At 39.2% G+C, this 5,000-nt stretch overlaps 1 non-coding gene across 1 annotated transcript in view; it reads right to left on the bottom strand.

The window, feature by feature from the left end:
- Positions 1 to 50, bottom strand: part of LOC143306423 (small subunit ribosomal RNA) — a 1,923-nt gene extending 1,873 nt beyond the window's left edge. The window contains exon 1 of the ribosomal RNA XR_013063820.1: positions 1 to 50. This exon is cut by the window's left edge and continues 1,873 nt beyond it. This is a non-coding gene — a ribosomal RNA (small subunit ribosomal RNA).
- Between the last annotated feature and the right edge of the window lie 4,950 nt (positions 51 to 5,000).

Below are 5,000 nucleotides of genomic sequence, written 5' to 3'. Positions count from 1 at the left end.
GGCTTAATCTTTGAGACAAGCATATGACTACTGGCAGGATCAACCAGGGAGCTTAGTTATTATTGTAAATTTAAATTTTCGTCGTCGGCCCTCCCTGTAAGACCGATCGACGTTAAGCCATTTCTCTTTTGTATGTAACACACATTTCATAAATTTTGTACCTCTTATAGAGGCCAAATATTCTCCTCCTCCTCTCATAAAGCACGAAAATCACTTTCACGCCGTGCATCCATCGTGCAAGCACGTAGACCACACACGCTGGACAATATAATAAAAGATAGCGCGGACAGTGGCATGCTATACAAATCGAGAAAGCGCGTACAGTGATCATGCTGGTCATTTTGCCACCAAATTTTATAATCTTTATCATTAGAGCGGGCCCACCAACCTCGTCTCTGTACTTTATACATTTCTCCTCCATCTGCACACACCTTTTCAAACATTAACGGAGAGAGTTCCTTGGACTTGCTTTAAATGTACATATTAGATATGTTGGAATCTCTCTCCTTTAGAAGTTTCCCCAGCCTTAAAACTTCTTTCATTTTTACTCCTCTCTCCATACTTATTTTCCTCTCTGAACGTATCAGAGAGGATTTTATTTCTGACACCTCTTGACTTTTCTTAAATTCAGGGACGTAATTTTGTTCATAATTCAGTGGACTTTTGTGTATTTTATACTTTAAATATTTCCAAACAGTCTCCCTTCTAAAAGTGATAGAACGAATTTTCGTCTAACACTACTTTCTTGGTTCAAAAATTTTATACAATCTTATAACTTTTTCAGTTTTAACAAATTTTGGTTACAGACAGTTGATGCTCAGTTTGTACAAGTATGCAACATTTATAAGTGCATACAGGTCACCAGCCTTATATTACAAGGCTCACCACATATGGGCCATTCGGTCTTAGACACCGACCCGTGGTAATGCTGTGTGGAGATTAATAATAATCCGCAACGGAAAACCGGAACGAGAATAGTCGAGAAAGTATATTCTCGAGGAGCGGTAGACTGCTTTTCAACCGAAGTCATAAAAGAGCCACACGCTCGACGCTACTCCCGACCGGTCCGAGCGAACCGAAAGTGCCTTCCTATAAATACCGAACGGCCGGCCGCTAGGTCGGCGACGCATGGGCTTACGCCCAGGCGTATGCCTGTGCAAACCGCCGTGAGAGCGTACCATCCCGCCGGCACGGTAAAACTTAGACTGAAAATATCGTCGAACATATCCTTTCATTTTATAACGTTCTATACATGAAAATTAATAAATTAACATGCAGGACATAATAAATTCACATTCTCATGTAAATCATGGGTTTAATTAATATTTTAAAAAATTTTAAAACCGCCCAGAACCGATGAGATGAAAATATTAAAACGATATTTTTGCATTTTCTTACGGTAAAACATTAACAAATAAGCGACTATAGCAATATAAAACTCCATTTGTAATTTAATTAATCAAAATTAATATTTTTTTTTGATTTTTCAGCGATCCAGAACCGATGAGACGAAAACATTAAAACGATATTTTTGCATTTTCTTACGACAAAACATTAACAAATACGAGACTATAACAATATAAAACTACATATGTAATTTAATTAATCAAAATTAATAATTTTTTTTGATTTTTCAGTGATCCAGAACCGATAAGTCGAAAATTTTAACAATCATATTTTTGCATTCTGTACCGTGGATCCATCGTTAAACGCTATTAAACTAACGTCCGTGATGGTATAAATGCAGATTTTCGCTCCGTTTAGCCAAAATAACGAACTTTAGGTGCGCTCCGAAATATTTCAAAGTCCCAGCGGCGTATTGCTTCGCCTCTTAGAACCGATTAGTCGAAAATTTTAACAATCATATTTTTGCATTCTGTACCGTGGATCCATCGTTAAACGCTATTAAACTAACGTCCGTGATGGTATAAATGCAGATTTTCGCTCCGTTTAGCCAAAATAACGAACTTTAGGTGCGCTCCGAAATATTTCAAAGTCCCAGCGGCGTATTGCTTCGCCTCTTAGAACCGATTAGTCGAAAATTTTAACAATCATATTTTTGCATTCTGTACCGTGGATCGATCGTTAAACGCTATTGAACTAACGTCCGTGATGGTATAAATGCAGATTTTCGCTCCGTTTAGCCAAAATAACGAACTTTAGGTGCGCTCCGAAATATTTCAAAGTCCCAGCGGCGTATTGCTTCGCCTCTTAGAACCGATTAGTCGAAAATTTTAACAATCATATTTTTGCATTCTGTACCGTGGATCGATCGTTAAACGCTATTGAACTAACGTCCGTGATGGTATAAATGCAGATTTTCGCTCCGTTTAGCCAAAATAACGAACTTTAGGTGCGCTCCGAAATATTTCAAAGTCCCAGCGGCGTATTGCTTCGCCTCTTAGAACCGATTAGTCGAAAATTTTAACAATCATATTTTTGCATTCTGTACCGTGGATCCATCGTTAAACGCTATTAAACTAACGTCCGTGATGGTATAAATGCAGATTTTCGCTCCGTTTAGCCAAAATAACGAACTTTAGGTGCGCTCCGAAATATTTCAAAGTCCCAGCGGCGTATTGCTTCGCCTCTTAGAACCGATTAGTCGAAAATTTTAACAATCATATTTTTGCATTCTGTACCGTGGATCCATCGTTAAACGCTATTGAACTAACGTCCGTGATGGTATAAATGCAGATTTTCGCTCCGTTTAGCCAAAATAACGAACTTTAGGTGCGCTCCGAAATATTTCAAAGTCCCAGCGGCGTATTGCTTCGCCTCTTAGAACCGATTAGTCGAAAATTTTAACAATCATATTTTTGCATTCTGTACCGTGGATCGATCGTTAAACGCTATTGAACTAACGTCCGTGATGGTATAAATGCAGATTTTCGCTCCGTTTAGCCAAAATAACGAACTTTAGGTGCGCTCCGAAATATTTCAAAGTCCCAGCGGCGTATTGCTTCGCCTCTTAGAACCGATTAGTCGAAAATTTTAACAATCATATTTTTGCATTCTGTACCGTGAATCCATCGTTAAACGCTATTAAACTAACGTCCGTGATGGTATAAATGCAGATTTTCGCTCCGTTTAGCCAAAATAACGAACTTTAGGTGCGCTCCGAAATATTTCAAAGTCCCAGCGGCGTATTGCTTCGCCTCTTAGAACCGATTAGTCGAAAATTTTAACAATCATATTTTTGCATTCTGTACCGTGGATCGATCGTTAAACGCTATTGAACTAACGTCCGTGATGGTATAAATGCAGATTTTCGCTCCGTTTAGCCAAAATAACGAACTTTAGGTGCGCTCCGAAATATTTCAAAGTCCCAGCGGCGTATTGCTTCGCCTCTTAGAACCGATTAGTCGAAAATTTTAACAATCATATTTTTGCATTCTGTACCGTGGATCGATCGTTAAACGCTATTGAACTAACGTCCGTGATGGTATAAATGCAGATTTTCGCTCCGTTTAGCCAAAATAACGAACTTTAGGTGCGCTCCGAAATATTTCAAAGTCCCAGCGGCGTATTGCTTCGCCTCTTAGAACCGATTAGTCGAAAATTTTAACAATCATATTTTTGCATTCTGTACCGTGGATCCATCGTTAAACGCTATTAAACTAACGTCCGTGATGGTATAAATGCAGATTTTCGCTCCGTTTAGCCAAAATAACGAACTTTAGGTGCGCTCCGAAATATTTCAAAGTCCCAGCGGCGTATTGCTTCGCCTCTTAGAACCGATTAGTCGAAAATTTTAACAATCATATTTTTGCATTCTGTACCGTGGATCCATCGTTAAACGCTATTGAACTAACGTCCGTGATGGTATAAATGCAGATTTTCGCTCCGTTTAGCCAAAATAACGAACTTTAGGTGCGCTCCGAAATATTTCAAAGTCCCAGCGGCGTATTGCTTCGCCTCTTAGAACCGATTAGTCGAAAATTTTAACAATCATATTTTTGCATTCTGTACCGTGGATCCATCGTTAAACGCTATTAAACTAACGTCCGTGATGGTATAAATGCAGATTTTCGCTCCGTTTAGCCAAAATAACGAACTTTAGGTGCGCTCCGAAATATTTCAAAGTCCCAGCGGCGTATTGCTTCGCCTCTTAGAACCGATTAGTCGAAAATTTTAACAATCATATTTTTGCATTCTGTACCGTGGATCGATCGTTAAACGCTATTGAACTAACGTCCGTGATGGTATAAATGCAGATTTTCGCTCCGTTTAGCCAAAATAACGAACTTTAGGTGCGCTCCGAAATATTTCAAAGTCCCAGCGGCGTATTGCTTCGCCTCTTAGAACCGATTAGTCGAAAATTTTAACAATCATATTTTTGCATTCTGTACCGTGGATCCATCGTTAAACGCTATTAAACTAACGTCCGTGATGGTATAAATGCAGATTTTCGCTCCGTTTAGCCAAAATAACGAACTTTAGGTGCGCTCCGAAATATTTCAAAGTCCCAGCGGCGTATTGCTTCGCCTCTTAGAACCGATTAGTCGAAAATTTTAACAATCATATTTTTGCATTCTGTACCGTGGATCCATCGTTAAACGCTATTGAACTAACGTCCGTGATGGTATAAATGCAGATTTTCGCTCCGTTTAGCCAAAATAACGAACTTTAGGTGCGCTCCGAAATATTTCAAAGTCCCAGCGGCGTATTGCTTCGCCTCTTAGAACCGATTAGTCGAAAATTTTAACAATCATATTTTTGCATTCTGTACCGTGGATCCATCGTTAAACGCTATTAAACTAACGTCCGTGATGGTATAAATGCAGATTTTCGCTCCGTTTAGCCAAAATAACGAACTTTAGGTGCGCTCCGAAATATTTCAAAGTCCCAGCGGCGTATTGCTTCGCCTCTTAGAACCGATTAGTCGAAAATTTTAACAATCATATTTTTGCATTCTGTACCGTGGATCGATCGTTAAACGCTATTGAACTAACGTCCGTGATGGTATAAATGCAGATTTTCGCTCCGTTTAGCCAAAA

Source organism: Osmia lignaria, unplaced genomic scaffold (assembly GCF_051020975.1).
Source record: "Osmia lignaria lignaria isolate PbOS001 unplaced genomic scaffold, iyOsmLign1 scaffold0007, whole genome shotgun sequence".
Lineage (NCBI taxonomy): Eukaryota > Metazoa > Arthropoda > Insecta > Hymenoptera > Megachilidae > Osmia > Osmia lignaria.
This window is presented reverse-complemented; position numbering and strand designations above follow the sequence as displayed.